The 17,429-nt window shown below is 40.8% G+C and overlaps 1 protein-coding gene across 1 annotated transcript in view; it reads right to left on the bottom strand.

Moving 5' to 3' along the window:
- Positions 1 to 17,429, bottom strand: part of LOC124056432 (guanine nucleotide-binding protein G(i) subunit alpha-2-like) — a 52,747-nt gene that overhangs the window by 16,213 nt on the left and 19,105 nt on the right. The gene's annotated exons all lie outside the window — the stretch shown is intronic.

The raw sequence follows: 17,429 nt of genomic DNA, 5'->3' as shown, positions 1-17,429 counted from the left end.
AGCACTGATCCATCTGCTGTACAGTCTGTGGGCCATATTGTTAAGCAGGAGGAAAAGCAAAAAACTAAATTATCTCTCTGGCTTACTGCATACCTTGAGTGTGAATTCTAAAACTGTAAACAGATTCCCTGTTGACGAAACAGGGAGCGAAGATGCAGACTGACTGAGTGGAAATGGGCAGTGTGCAGTTATTTTGTAAGAACACAGATGGAATATGTAGCCATGTATATATATGTATCACTACAGACTAGCTTCAGTCTATTTAAACTGGTTAAAACCACGATATTGGTTTAAAGCCTTCTCTTAAAACTCCACACTCTTACTCTGTGTAATTGTAACCACCAGAAAAACCTCAGGGTTCAAGTTCTAATGAAGGAAACTAATAATTTATAATTTTGCACCCATGTGGGACAGAGCCACGCAGCAAGACAAACATGACCGGGTTTGTCGCTGGAGCTTCTGTGGCTCAGCCACAAATATGCAAGTCTGGAGCCAAACTGTCAGAGCATACTTTGTATGGGTTCTACTGGTGCTTCAAGCAACCAATAATTAGCAGCTCTCTTCACTGTACAATAGAAATATACCTGACCTCCTGGCAGATTTTGTGTATTCTCAGTTTTTAAGCATCAAATCAAATGATGTGACTGCTGTTTCTCATATACAGGACCTTAACAGATAGGACTCACTCTAAAAAAGTGAAAACAAAAGAAAAGTGAAAACATAATGGACTTTATACACACACACACACACACACACGTCTTGCACTGCAGTGTTTCATTTTTCATTTTAATATTTCATTTTGACAGCTGGTGGTAAAAGACTAGCTACAACTGTACAATGTTAGTAGTAAGATGGTTTGCAGAATTCCTGCAGGACTGTGCACACTTAGTTTCTTCTAATAAAACCTTAATCATGAAACACACACACACACACACACACACACACATTTAGTAGGAGAGCTGGGACTGCTGAGGGGTCGCAGGGCAGGCTTTTGTCATGGTCACTAATGTGATGCAAGTGGCAATTACTCTCAAGCATATGTTTCTCGTGCCTCTGTGGGGAAAAGCTGTGGCAGGAACTCGAGGCCTGATGCCAGCAGGACTGACAACACTGATCCTGTTGCTATTACACAACACACTTTTGTCTGATCTGTCTCTAATGCTGCATTATCACCATATCTCCCTTTGGAGCTAGGCTCAGGACTGCTGCTGAATGAACACACACACACTTTCCACAGGTCGTATTGATGCTAGTACTTTCGAAAAACTGTTTGGAAAAAAATTATGAGTCAGTGCTGAACAAGCAGAGCTTCTTCCAAAGGAGAACAAACCAAGTATTAAACTTGGCTTTGTTTTAACTTTTTTCAGCACAAACAGGTCATAATAAAATGAACACTTAAAAACTGACATTAGCTTGAACTAACCTAAAATATAACTAAACTCTAGGTCAACCCTTGTAATATCAAACTGAACTCACATGAAGATGAAATGAAAGACACACTCACACTGTTTGACCAAGGCAAAGGCAGAGGAATCGGACTGTCTGTGCCGAGCAGGCGATGAAGAAAAGTTGAGTTTGCAGGAAAATAAATACTGTCCACTGCCTAGCAACTGGGCAACATGGACAACAGTTGTGGTTGTCTTTGACTCATGGTAGAAAATGATGAGGGAAAAAAGGCAGACAGGGGAAAAACACGGCTGCCAGTTCTGGCTCCAATTTTATTTGAACAAAATTAGTTATCCTCTGTGCGTCTGTGGTAAGTCCTCCACCCTCTTTATTATTATACTAGAAAACGATGCAGAAAATAGGGAAAAGAAGGGAAATGTGTGTATATGTGTGTGTGTATGCTTACATTTTGTGTGTGCATATGAAGACAAGGGGCACTGGCATGAAGACATGTAGCACTAGGAGAAGAGCAGCAGGGAATTTGTAAATCTCGCAGCAAGACTCAGGAAATTGCCTGATTACCAGTGGGTTACACTGTGACTGGCAGACAGGCAGAACCAACACAGGGATCGGTGCCAGCAGAACCTCTGCCAGAGAGTCCACAGGAATATCAGGGGTCCTGCTACAGCGGGACAGAGCCTAGGACTGACCCCATGATACCACAGGTAGGGGGTGTCATTAACGGTGACACAGTCATGTGAAGTGAGCTATGTCCTTTTTGGATGCATTCCCAATGCACATTATGTTGGCAAATACAACAAAACAGCTTTAATTAAATCTCAGGTGGCTAACTGTAAAAAAAAGAAAAACAAAAACAAAAAGGAGAGAACACATTATCCTTTTGGGCCAGGTAAGATATTAAAAACAAAGTGTGTTGTTGCCCCAGGGGAACCTGGTTTCTTTAATTTAATTGTTAGAGAGCTGATAAAGGAAATTACTTTTGTTTGTATTTACAGACACATGAGACCCACTGGGTACTTCATTAGGACTCAAATGAATACACCTGTAATTGGGTACCTTTGGTAAAGATTAGCAGGTAGCTCATCTCAGGCCACCTGGGGATAAATACAATTATCGTTATTATACCAGGGGAAATTCGCCTGCTGCCATTGTAGAGACAGGTGTTTTGGATACAATTATCCAGCATTGGTGATAAGTTGAATAATCTAAAAGTCCAGCAGGATACCTAATAAGTGTGAACATTAGAGCCACAGGCACCAACTAGTGTTTGAATGCCTCACTGCTTGCAGAACGTCACCACACAAACACAGACATGCTGAGTGAGTCATATTACACACCGTTATCAGTGGCCTTTGGAGCTGATTAAAACCAAAATTGTCTGTGTCACAAAAGTGAAGCAAAGCCCACCTGAACATCTAATGAGTGCTCGGCTACTCAACAAGCCTATTCCACTTTATACTCATTTTGTCTGTTTAACTGTGAAACCAACATCTTGTTAAGGAAATTCAGTTTTCCTTTGCAGAAACAGGATCTTAAAGCTGTGACAAATCTCTATCGACTCCCACATTTGACCAGTGATGAAACTCGATGAGAGGAAGATGTGTGCCAGCCAGCTCTACTGTGAGAATTTCTGGCATGCTCCTACTGTCTCTGGAGTTTCATTATTCAGTGAAGCATGATGAAACTGACAAGTCCAGGCATAAAAGGAAAAGAGAATAAAGAATACTTCCTACTGTTGTGTGTCAAGACTGAGGATCAACAGCTTTAAATAATCAACTTATGTCTTAATTTTCCTGCAGTGCCTGTGTGTTGCATCAGCATCCTACAGCAAGGGTGTCACCGAGATTAAAACTGTTAACTGTCTCATAGGTCTACCTCCCGTGGTACTGTTTCACTCTGCGTGTGAATAAATGTGCATGTGTTTGAAGCAAGTGTGACCCATCCTAGTGGGACTGGGAGCAAAGGCACAAAGGCAGCAGTGTGGGCCACTGCTAGCTGAGAACACAGGGCTGCTGTTGATGTTTAAGCCTGGACCTTTCCAATCAGCACTATTAGCTCACACAAGTTACTCACTCTGCTCCGCCTCCTCTCACTCAGCGTGACGGCTGCCTTTGCAGGCCAAAGCAAATAGTTTTATGGTTACTAGCAAGAAGAAAGCTCAGATCTCACTGCTGATGAGAGGAATGTATGCTAACTGTGAAAGGATTTCAGCACAATAAGCACCTAAGACAGTTTGAGAGCATCATCTTGATTAGTGATGGAATTCCATCTCACTCTTTGTGAAGCACTCCATGGTTTTGTTATAATATCAAAACCACGAGAGGGCTTTTATATACTCAAAGGTAGCACCAAATCCACTCACAGGTCACTAATAATGTTATGAGAGGAGGGTTGGTTCAATACAACAATATCAGAGTGTGTACCTTAGAAGCCCTATTGGTGATTGAGGGTTTTCCTCAATGGGAAAGTGTTTTAAAGAGAAATTTAATTTAAATGTGTGACATGTTTTAATGTTAAATATAATATAGACACAATGAGAGGATAAAAAGATGATTTTTTTTCATTTAGCTTTTTCTTTCAAATTTAGACTTGTGCTCAGGAACAGTTTGACCTAATGAGAGGTACAAATGCCTCCATCAGAGTGGGGACATAGTAAACACTAACAACCCAATAACACCAGTGTAACAATATAATCCAACTGAACATTAAATATTTCACTGAGGCAGTTTACCTTGTCGGGCAATTGTCCTGTATTGTCTTAAACCACATATTGTAGGTGTTGATGATACTGCGTCCACATTCTGTAAGAGCAGGTTATTGGAAACTACTCCCCAGCTATGTTCATGTAGTCCTCAAACTGTTCAAAATAGACTGCCTTTGTGTAATTACTGAGGAGCATTGGCTCCAATGTGTGAAAACTGAGGGTCATACGCTTTAATGAGACAATTATTTGACTGATTATTAATCCACCAGTGTGAATGTAGATGTAGTTAATTAACAAATCACAAGAAAGTTGAAACAAAAAAAGAAAGAACAAAACACAAGCACTAATTTCTTCCTCTAAATCTATTATGGGATGGCTCTCAGATCCTTCCTGTGCCCCACTTCAGGGCAGATCTGTTGAATAAATCTATATCTGACCCCTCGGTGATGGGCTAACCCATGAATATCAAGCATGCACCGTCTTTAAAGACAATGAAGTCAAAGATTCGATGTCACAAGGCTTCAAATCAATATCCACTTTAGCTGACTTTAATACTATTTTTCCTGCTTCCTTAGCATGCTGGTAAATATTGGTCACAGTGCAGGCAAGGCTTGTCTTACTGTTAGACATGGCTTCTCACTGACGCGAGACTTCACACAGCCTCTTTTCTCACTCTCAGCAGCCTGAGGCACACTGAGACTCAAACAAATTGAAACCTCACAATCTCCCCACTAACATACACACTTAATACACGTAGGGGGAAATGAGGAGGCATCTCGTGCTATTGCCAACGAGCAATTTAAAGTGATAAAAGTTGCAATGGGAATTCAAGGAAACAGCAGTAGAAAGGAAAAGGACAAGACTAGAGAGGGGTAAAAAAACAACCAAAGTGCTGAGCTGGAAATTTAGCCAACAGACGAATCCAGTGAGAAAAGACAGTCTCACTACAATGAACTTTCTAAAACACTATCGTATATGCAAGTAAATAGCCTTAATCATTGTGCCATCTCCCCATGGCCTCTTCTCCTTTAATTCTTTAATTAACTTAAATTTCCATCATTTCTCAAACTCTTCCTCCAACTGTCTTCAGCCACCCACACACCAGCCGTGAGGAATGCACGATGCCGCCTGTTCTTCTTCTCGGCTGTGTGTTGAGATATGTGCCAATCCGGACTCGAGACCAGAGGCCCTCAGAGAGACACATGTGCCACTTCCTATTCTTGGATTCAATCAAGGAGGACATGGAGGCAGCTTGCATGAACATGTGTACACTCGAAAATGCACGTGTGCGCGCATACACACACACGGACATATCTGTCTGTTTGAAAGACGGACGGAGAGTTTCAGTCTCCTCCAACAGATGGCTACCATGCCTTGGGCAAAGAGCAAGTCTGGACAGATAACAGACAACTGCTGCCAAAGCAGAGAGGGTTCTGAACCAAATCTACTTCCTCTGTGTGTATTTAGTGAATGTGAGGCAAGACTAATTAAGGTGGAAAAAAAAAATTGACTCACTTCATTTTGTGCATTTGATGACCATCCTTCGCAAGGATGGAAATTACTTCAAACCAAATGGCAGAAACAGTGAATTATTAATGATTTATTATGGATCCTAAAACACTAACTGCATATTTTTCCTCAATGGAAAGGCAAAAACAATTATGTAATTACTGCAAGGACCAGTTTGTGTGAACTCACAAGTTAATGTGAGTTCACACAAACTGTTAATCTGCATCATACTTTATGCAGTATGTAAAAGCCCTCTTGGCCTGCCATTAGTAATGCTCTGATCATAATCAATCAGTCGTTACAGTCACCAAATGAAGGCTTGAGTCACAGGAGTTTAAATAATGCATAACTGAAAATCAGCAGTGGAGAGCAGGGTGAAAGAATGGAGGAGACAGCCTTTTATTAGCCAGAGAAATACCGGTACTGGTAATACAGGTACACTGAAATAAACAAAAAGATGTAATTACTCACTTTGGTGAGAAATTTGACAAAAATCAATACAAATTTCAAGTAGGCATTCTCTGTGTTAACTGCAGTGAATATCTGCATAGCAGGCAATACACGTCTTGAACAGCTGTAGAGGTAAGATATACAAACTCCTACAAGCAATACTCTGTCTTCCTTGGAAAAAAACAAAAAGGATGAAGTTCAGACATCCTCTGTCCGTCACATTACGGATGACTGAAACGTAGAGGGATACCAAGAGAGATAAAGCAAAGGAAAAAAAGGGTAATAACACTGAGGTATCATGTCAAAATGTGTCTTGGAAGCGTTCGGTTGATAACGGAACTCGCAGGAACTCAGAATCCTGTCAGCTTCGGCACTGAGCGACTCTGAACGACACCGAGGGGACGTGGAGAGCAAAACACAAAGAAGGAAACAACGGCTGTTTGTGTGATAGACCGACACATCCCTGATAGTAACCTCTACAGTTCTCCGCAGGTGCCATCGTGTCTTTCCAGACCTTGCTAGCTGATCAAAAAGCTAGTCTGGACTCACATTACATGACACACTCTAACTGTGCATCTTATTTTTTAAGTCAAACATAAAGTAAATCAAATTTTCCTAACTTTTCAGTCCGCATTCTTTAGCAAAACAAGATTCGGATGGGAGGACCGTCAGCAGCATAGCGTCAGGTGTCAGCAGTTTTGATGAGGGAGAAATGTGACACAGCAAAAACATATCCAGGGTTAGTTTTTAACCTCTGACATACCCTCTATGTCTTTCCCTATTCACCGATTTCTCTATGACTTTTTCAACTCCCCAAGCAACATCTTTTCCCTGATCTCTCTGGATCTGTTAAATTAATTAGGAAAATTATATATTTCACAAATTGGATAGATGAAAAATGTTTGTGGAGCAGGTTATCTTGAAACCACATGCTTTCCTGGTCTAGGGAAGGAGCCTGCTGAGACCATAGAGGTGAGAAGGAATACGTGAAGGTTGAGAGCCCTTTGGAGAACAGAAGTATGGCAAAAGTCAGCAAGAGTCGAGAAAAGCACAGGTGGGAGTGGTTCGCAGATGGGAGGACTGACATGAGTGGCACAGCAAACCATTAATTGTAGCAAACAGCAGACAGGATTGACTGAGGAAAGTGAAAAGCGGAAAGAGGAGACAAGAGGAGGAAGAAAGAGAGAGGGGGCCCTTAGAGACCCTGATGAGACACTTAAGTTAGGTCCCACTGTGAGGGTGCCAAAATAATTGTCCAGTCCGTCCCTTTAAAAGGTAGGGCGAGCAATTCTGGAGAAAGAAAGTTTATTGTTGAGTCTCATTCGCAAGTTGTCAAACACTCATGACCTGGGAATGAGACTCAACAATCAACTGTCTTCCGCCAGAATCGCCCATCACACTTTTTAACTGCCACTGATTCCTACAACCTTGAAGCCCACAACCTCCCAAGGAGTAGACAAGTGTATCAAAATCGAATCCAGAAACATTTTCTATCACCAAACTGACTCAGCCAATAATTATTAAAAATTACTCAAACATGCTCCTTAAACGTGCCAATGAGGAAAGTAGGTGAGGTTTTGGCCCAAGTGTCTCTCCTGCCTCATTTCATCAGCTCTGAATTCTAGTAGTGAACCCATTTGACAGAGCAGTGAGAAGGAGAGGCTATCAGACCAGCTACAGTGCCAGGAGCAGTAATCACAGCCCCACCAGATGGAATGAATTCATAATTGATGTTGATTTTCGAACTGTTTGCAGGAATGAAGGAGCGTCAAGCAGAAGGGTGCTGAATGTCTGCATCCCTGTGAGCTTTTTGTAACGCGCCACAGGCTTCCTCGGCCATGGCGCTACTACAAAGCAAATAAACAAGCCTATTCCTGTTTTCCTGTGATGATTAACATACTGCAGTAGCTGTTATTCTGTGAAAACGTGCCAAAATTTCGACCATCTAACCCATGGACTTAACCAGCTGCACTGCGGGACAAACACGCCTCAATGAAGAAAATGCTCATCAATTAAAAGCATTTGACATCACTGCTGTTTGAGGTGGTTTTATTTTAGACTTTGGTGAGATGATCTAATTAGACATTTTTGAGGGATCGACAGCCTTGTCAAAATGGAAACTAAAATCTAATTTTAAAAGAGACAGAAAATTTATATTTAGTTTGCTCCCTCTGTGCATTTCCCACGCACAGCTGTGCCATAGCTGATAGCTGCGTGTACTTTAATTTGATGTTAGCAAATTTAAAAAAAGGCCTGTACAAACACACATCTGACTGAAGTCAAGCACCAAGATTTACTAGCACTATTCATCAGTTGGAGGCCATGATGTCTGTGCGTCTTGATGCCAGCATCCTCAGCTCATCCTCTGCTTTGACTTCTGTATAATTTAATCAGAGCTTACATCTTGCCAGCATCTGCTGAGGTCAGGGTTTAGGATTGTGTTACACGACCTCTGACACTGCTGCTGCTGCTGCCCCAGCTAGAGACAAAGACCTGGGACAACATCAAGGGTAATGAAAGACAATCCCTATGCATACACAAACACACATGCACACACCAACTACAGCCATTTTACCCTTCATCTGAAGCAACGCAGCGGTATAGAAGCAGGGTGTTTGTCACAATGCAAAGGCTAATATTTACTTTAACATTTACTTACTGTTTGCATTTGACATAAACAACTAAGACGTATCAAAAGCCTCATCGTCATCCACAACTGCAAACAAAACCCCATCATGTGTGTCAGCCGCTGATCACAGCTGAACAACAGCTCTGACAAATATCTTTAATAGCTGGCATATTTCAGGCCCCTTGCCTGGCATTTGGCCCCATTAAATCATTTAGCTCCTTCTTCCTTCTGTGACAACTCTGGAAAACAAACAAGAATTCACAGTGAGCATATAAAGATCTGCTTGCAGCAGCCCTGTGGTTCAATTTTGTGATTTAAGTTAGGTTTTATGTCTTGGATTTTGATGCATTAAGAGAGAGAACTATGGAACACATTATTAAGGTAAAACAGTGGGACATACTGATGTGTCCTGCCTCAACTGCACTGTGCTGTCACCCAGAAAGTCATCCCACACTCACATTACGCTCACAGTAGGAGCCTCTCCACACAACCAGTATTTGAGCTTCAGTCTCACTTCAAGCAGCGAAAACAAAACTGGGAGTTTAGCATCTCTCACTGGAATTGGAAGTCCACAGTCACGACAGCTTCGGAGCTCCCAACGATGAGGCTTGTGAACTGATGAGAAAAAACTTCTCAGCCTGGATATGCTCTAATGATCCTTCACTTCTGCACATTATAGTAGCCATCAGCTGGCACAGATGAAGGCAAACGGGAGTGTGGTGATCACTGAAGGTATCTGCTGCATCATGGGCAAGGAGTGACTGCAAATGTACTGCTCATGCATTATACATGCATCCATTACCAGCCCCCCACCCCTACCCACAGACACACACACACACACACACTCCTGTACTACCCTTTGTACTTAGACATGCACATACACATCACATGTGCACAGGCACACAGACGGAAGGGAGGCTGACGGAGGACAGAGGAAAATGGTTTGATGAATTATAGAATGGTGCATTAAAATATAAGCAATACGCTGTGGAAGAGCATGGTATGAACATTTGGATAAAAACATGCTCAGTAACAGAAGCCAGACAGTGAGGCAACAGCAAAATGAAAAGCTTTTTGAATATTTTAATCCATGACCATGTTCAAGGTGAGAGCCTGGAGGTCAAGCAGAGTAGAGCTGCATAGATTGATCAATTAGCTGATCAACATTATTATTTTTTGGAAACTAATTGATAACTGAATTTTTAAGTAAAACTGAAATGTGTCCTTTCTCACTTCTTAAATGTGAAGAATTGCTTGCTGTTTTTCTTTATCATACATGGCAGTAAAGTAATTATTTTTTTGGTCAAACTTAAAAATACAAGAGAATAAGGATTAAACAAGAAAAAAAAGGCTACGTTTGCCCTGTGCACAGCCAAGTTGTTCTGCTTCAGATGCATCTCAAGACTGTGAAAACTGGACTGCTCAGATTCAGTGCATATCAGTGCACACACCATGTCCACATGAAGACAGCACCATTTTTTCTCTGTTTTGGCCATCCATCCACACTGTCCATAGCTTTGCAAGCTTCTCTGCTCTTCATCATTTTTAAATCTGTGAATGTCAAAACTTTTCGAACATGATTAGCGCTTTCTTACTGACAATCAGGTGTAGTGCACCAACAATGTTAGGCACAATTTTCTGTTGCCTCCAGCTCTCTTTGTGTTATTTCAAAATATCAGTATGGTCATTTAATAATATCCTGTCAGACAATTTTATGACCATAATGCAGTGAATTATTCAACCATCTTTGTGCTACAAGGGACATTTATGAGCTGCAATCAAATCCCTGTTTATACTTCTATACAGAAACAGAAACATATTTTATTTAAAATGTTGGCCTGTTTTGAAAAGCAATTAAGAACTAAAAGTGAGGAGTTGAAAAAAACAGTTAAAACTTGGTGCGACAGTTTTCAGTTAGAGCAGTTAACCATTTAAAATAATCTTTTACTTGCACCTGCTGTGATGAGAGTAATTTATACATGTAATCAGAATTTTCAGGTTTATGGACCTTTGTGTGGACATGGCAGTTCACAAAGTCACCAGCCTTCCAGTCTGGCCCCAGATAATTACTCCAAACTGAAAGGCCATCGATCAAAGAGCAGACGAAGCGACCAAGGCTGCCCGAGACAACTGGCCTTCGCACAGCCCTAAAAATCAGAGGCTGTCCTGGCCTTGAAGCCTGCAGACATGAAAGGCCTGACCAGACCAGTGCACCTGACATGGCCAGAGCTAACATCACCGCTCAGCATTTCAATTCAAGTTTGAAAGAGATTCTATGAATCCAATTTTAACTTGCAGATAAAACCTGTGTTCTTTCAGCATTAAATTTAAAGCTAAATAAGAAATAAAGCAATCATAGAAATATTTACCTTTAATTTTACATGTACTGTAATTACCATTTTCATTATACTATGTGTGATAAAAACAAAGCCCAATAGCCAAGATGATTTGTTTGTGAGAACTTGTGCACCTTCCTGAAATTTTCTGCTTTTCTTTTAGTGTTATCTTTGTACTACTCAATTTGGAATTGACCACGGTAAAAATCGTCTTTAAAAACTGACACTAAGGCTGGCCTATATGGCAAAAAATACAATGACAATGATTTATTGCATAATATTTAATACAGATATTCTACAGATAAACTGTAAGAGTGTTTAAAAAAGCACTGACATTCCCCAACTGCTGTGCTGCATGATACAAACACTAGCTAAATGAGGCTAGGCTGTAAAACACTCTGAGTGTGTTTCTTGCCCTGCTGTGAGTCAAGTCTTGAAAGGTTAAATTTGTGCAGGAAATGCACAACTAAATACTCCTGACAGACACACATTTAAAACAAGGTTCTGAAAAAGCATTTTTCTCATCAAGCAAACTAATAATGGACTGTGTACATTAGAATCATTTACATGAAATGATGAATAGTGTGAAATCATCTCATCTGGAATGTGCAGGAGATTGCAAAGGGGGGGAAAAAAGGAGCCAAAGACGCTGCAATTAACCACCGGAAACATACAGGAAGTTTATTCCATCTCTGTGTTGCTATAGCAACATGAACTTGATAGCTGAAAAAAAAAGCACAGGAAATGAAAAAAGGAGGGGTGAAATGGGAGGTTTCTCAACGGTTCACACATTTTCGTCAGAGTGCACAAGCTGAAACCTGCCTTGGTGACATCTTTCACTAAATGAAAGGACTGAAGTTGAAATGTCAGATCATGAAGGCGAATAATAGGTTACTGCTCTCAACTTCCACACAGATCTGATTTTGAATCTGCTGGACAAATTTCTGACTCAGGCTAAATAATGTACCCATTACCCTCATCAGAAAGTGTATCCACTTGGCAGAGGTCCACATTTATCCGTACATTTATTGTGTTGCATCAGTTTTGTGCTGACTATGATGTGCTACGCTGGTATATCACTACACGACCGGAATTTCACAACCGAAATTAATTCAACATTTGTCAAACAGAAATTGCATTAATAAGACCCAAGTCTCCTTACTTAAAGCTTAATAATAAAATACACCACCAGAATGTTCACATTTGCAGATGACACTATACTGGTTTTGGGTGAATTTTTACTAACAATTTGTGCCTGCATAGGATAGAGATGGCCTGTACTGTGCTGTGTTGAGCCTTGCACTGGAACCATACATGCATGCAAAGATGTTACATGAACTTCAAGGAACCTTACTGCTCACAACCCTTGGAGGGTGTCCAACCTGCAGCGAATCACAACAACAGGAAGAATCTTGACAGCTAACCACATCACAGTTCCACAAACAACCTTGAGTCGTCCCCACTAGTCAGTTGTTCCATTACCTGTCAGCTGTCCACAATAAAGACACTGCATGACACCATAAAAGACAGGACAAAAGAGCAGGGAGGGCTGCTGGTGACACAGTCTATACAGGCCCCCAACTAGTTTCTCTCCTCTGCAGATTCATTAAAGGCGCTGTGCTCTTCCAATCATTCAAACCTAGTAGCTGATAGATAGTTGCACCTCTCTTCTGCCTATGCTCTTTGACAAGCTGTATTTATCTTTGTTTGCAATGCAGGAAAGACATGTTATTAATCCCAACACAGTTGCTCCCAAATCCTGGGTCAACAGAACGTTTTTAATAAACAAGCTCCGCAAAAACAAAGAAGTAAAGAAAAAAACAACAACAACAACTTCATAATAAAAGTTAATTGCAAGGTCCATGCACCAGAGTTTCAGCGTCAAGCCAACAAGATTTTCTTTAAACAATACTCATCACCGGGAGATTTCTACTATGACAAATATGTAGATCAAGTTGATCTGATTTGTTCATTAGCTACATAGTTGTGGTTCATACTGCAATGATGTAATCCCTTCTCCCCAAACTGCCTTGACTGTAAACCCATTTCCTCAGCTTATATTTTCCTGATCATGCAGTTATTACGAAAAATGTACTTTATATACTGCTTTACAATGTTGGCCCAAACTCCTGTGCATTTTTCCACTTAATAGCCTTCTCTCTGTTTTATAATTGCTGTAATTGAGAATTCAAAGCAGTTCTTTCCACTAAGCTATATTGTGGTCCAATCAAGTTAGGTATTGCTGCCCCACAAGTAGGGACAGACTGTCCTTTAGCAACAAGTTCAAGACACGTAAGGTCTCAATGATTTCACACAGCAGAATCTTATCTAAACACACGTGTACTTCTGGTGCATTTTGAATTGTAATATGTTAGTACTACAAAGGATAACATCAAGGAAGAAAAAAACTTGCTCTTTAATTTTGTTTTCGAACCATGCAGCAGGCACTGTTGGTACCACATTGCTTCCATGAGACACCATTCAGACCAGTTGTCTTGTATTTTAGACAATAAACCCAATACATGAGCAGAGAAAAAGGCTATGCACACTTCACTGAACCCTGCTGGAAGGATAAAAAAGTAAACAGTAGTTCCTCTCTGGTGCAGCACAAAGTGGGCCAAATTTTAGAAAGTATAGGGTATGACATGATGTCTGTCCAGCACAAACTACTTTGGCAAGTCTCACCACTACAGACTCTGGGAGCTCAGCACATAATTCGGTCAGTTAAGTTACCTCTGAGATTCAAGACAGGTCGTCTGTGTTAATAATGTTTTCGGTGGCATTATGGTGCAAGTACTGACGGAGGCTGCAGCAGGCAGATCAGAATCAGATTAGAATTAGTCGAAAAAGGACCAAAAGCCGCAGTCATCAGATTGTCTAAAGATTTAATTCCAATAACACTTGAGAAAAACTATTGACGGTGATGGTACTGACATGCTGGCAAATTAAAGTTCAATATTGACTTTCCTGGGTATATATTAGGGCTGGGAATTTCTTTAATACTGACATTTCCAAATGAACAGCATAGCACTTTATATCATGTATTTCCTTTGTGTAGTTTTTCTTCCTTGGAAAGGAATTCAGTTCAATCTAGTTGTTATTTTTTAGTACCTACTTTGTATAGTTTTTTATTTTGTACACTTTACTCAACTCTTTACACCCTATTGCTGTCCTTGTGCTGCTGTGACAACGCAAATGTCCCCACTGTGGGATAAATAAAGGAATTCTTCATTCTTAAGTTGTCTTTGATACTTTTCCAGCAAAAGATAAGGAATGATTTGCTAAAAACATGTGTAGGCTGAAATCAAGTTTATCTCTATGTAACGTTTCTGTGTGTGTGATTGTAATGAGTGCCCAAGTGTGTGACTGAGTACTCCACAGGAATACGGAGCACTACCACTCTTACAGAGAGCTCTTTGTGTCCACACACTGCCCCTGAACCAGAATGTCTACCAAAGCCTCGTTGGAGCTTTGTTGGGCTTGCTTTCTTTTTGTTTATTCCACTTCCTCTCAGGTTCCTCTCTCTGCAGCTGACCAGAAGGATGGCCCAAGACTCCGAAACAGAGAGTGACAGAGACTCGTTGAGAGAAAGTATAGACAGACAGATAGGCAGACAAATGCTCTGTGAAGTGAATCCAGTTTCAAAATGGCACTGAACACTTATGAAACCAAATACACTTTGTTAATGCATGCACTCTTTCTCACTGAAAAATAAAACAATGTTAGGAAAGAGGATTTCTCAAGCTCACGTGTGTTTGACCAGGGAAAGTTCATCATATGTGACCCATGAGCTACTTGCCAACAAGCACAAACAAGTTTCTTTCTGTTCTATCAGTGCCTATCAGTGTCTATTTTGTGTGGCATAGGGTTTGTGGCTAGCTAGATATTAGAGGGAATCACTTCACTGATGTTGTTGGCTCTAATAAAGCCACTTCTTTCTGTCTATAGTCATCACCCTGTAGTCGCCCTCACTGTCCCATCCACAGCACCGACCAAGGGCTCCTGGGCCGCAGAGACTGGAGGTGCTTTGGTGAGTGGGACTGAATAGTAACTAAGACTCAATGGACAAAGATGAAACTGAAATTAACAAGCTTAAAAACATAATCAGCTGAAATCGTTTGATTAGCATCTATTTAGCCCAGCCATAGCATACAGTAAATGTTCATTTGTACTGTTGTACTGCTGTTCCTTCCAAGTGGTAGTAATGGAAATGCAGGTCTTAAGGAAAGCTGGTAAATGACAATGTTAGTATTGGAATCTGTCTGCTGAAACTACTATGAAAACTAAGTCATCATCATATTTTTAACACTATAACTTATGCCACAGTTTCACTTATCACAAACCATTAGAAGTATGGCCAAACCTAGAAAAATAGGACCCTAGTCAGACATTTTCTGTTAGTAACAGTCATGCAGGCACACACTGTCACCTTCATTGCTGTCAGTGACATCCTTCCAGCTGGTTATAGTGCCAAAACAGACCTGTTTGCTTTCAAAACACACTCTGCTCTGATGATAATCGCCATAGTAACCAGAGAGCTGAAACCCGAAGCTATCTGGGTCTTTCCACATAATGCCAATTACAGTTCACTGAAGCCGACATGGCACAAGACTGTCATCAAACATTGGGTCAAAGATGACCAGACAAAGCAGATTAATTCATTAACAGGGTCACACTGGGAGCAAAGCCTCACAGTTGACTCTGGACGATGAAAACATTTCCTTCGCAACGCAGCCTGGCGACAGGCTTCATCCAGGAGACGGCTTAAAGAGAAGGGTGGAGATAAGGTCTCTTTGCTGAGTGCATGTAGCTGTTGACTTCTTTCTCCTCTTTTGACCCTTATTTATTCAGGGTAGATTCACTGAGCATGAAATGTCCTGCTCCACACTCACACAGGAAGCTGCCCAGTATGACCACAGTCTGATCGAATGTCCACTGAGCAGTTCTGGAGAAGTCAAGGGTAAAGTGTCTTGCTAAAGGACACCTCCACAGTGGTTAACAGGTTAAATGCAAGTGCTGCTCTTTCACTTCCTTGCCCAGTTCTATTGAAATGTTTCACTCACAAAGTCTCTCTGACGCTGATGCTTTATTTGAAAACAAGCATTTTATTCACTGTTACAGCTCTCTTAACTTCCCCTCACCCTTAAGGATAAAGGGGATAAAAACTCTGACAGCTCACTGCTTAAGGGGAAGCTGGTGTCAAAGAGAAAGAGAAGAAAGAAGAAATAGAAAAAGGCCCCTTTGCAATGACTCAGTATGCTAACCTCCTGCTCCATCTGCCACCATCTACAGGAAACAAATCAAACTGCTAAAGTTGCCTGTCTGAAGGTCAAGCGGGGGCATAAAGACACAGTGCTTTAGAAGTTAAAGTGTTCATATTTCATTAAATGTTGAAGTGAAAATCTCAAGATGCAAGATGCACAACATAACCCAGTCTTAGAGTGCTGTTATAAATGCCACAACGAATGATCCAACAAATGTGAAAGCACACCTGGAAAGCACACCTGGTGGCGGTGGTGAAGAGAATTTTAAGCAATGCCAGTAACCTGTTGTTACAAGGTGCAACTTACTTTGTGAACTTATAAAAGTTACAAGGATGTCACATTCCTTACATGGATTTTCTCTTCAATCTGACAGTGAAACAGAAAGATAAAACATACCAGCAAAAACGCTGAGTTTCAACATGTGGTCCACTGCTGACTTCCAAACAGGACTGAGAGTTTTATGAGTGCTTTAAGGCAGGAGCTGGGGCAGACTGAACTCAGCTGTCATTCAGTTTCATGTCCTGATATGAACACCTGGGTTGCCAATTAACAAGTTTCTGCTGATTCACACCTTTTTTCACTATATTTTCTCTGTTGTTGTTTGTTTGCTGTTGTTGTAAGTTTGAATGAAAATATATATGCACTGCATGACTGCAAATGAATAATTTATACCACAAAGATGTATTTGTGTCTTTATCGATACTGGGAACTAACTGGAGACCTTACAGAAGTGGAAGGTGATTTTTTTCTCCTCCCTTACCCAAACAAAGTCAATTTTCCACTCTAACTCATGTGGGAGTTTTGTCTTTAAACAACCATTGTTTTCAGTTTGAACATTATTACAAACATTTGGGAAAACTGAAATATAAAACTCAACAATGGTCTAGTTTGTGAGACATTGTCATGACCCTATAGAGTTAAAAATATAGTAACATTACATATATTCCTCAAGTGTGGCAAACTGCACAATACAAAGTTGGAGTTTAGCCCACATCCTCTAACACCGCTCAAGTTTCCAGGATAATTGATATATTCACCTCATGTCTTTACCTGCCACCATTTTTTTGCCCAATCAGTACTGCACATGTGCAACTGTGAGATAAGAAGGAAGCGAGATGCCACACTCCTAA

Source organism: Scatophagus argus, chromosome 3 (assembly GCF_020382885.2).
Source record: "Scatophagus argus isolate fScaArg1 chromosome 3, fScaArg1.pri, whole genome shotgun sequence".
NCBI lineage: Eukaryota > Metazoa > Chordata > Actinopteri > Scatophagidae > Scatophagus > Scatophagus argus.
This window is presented reverse-complemented; position numbering and strand designations above follow the sequence as displayed.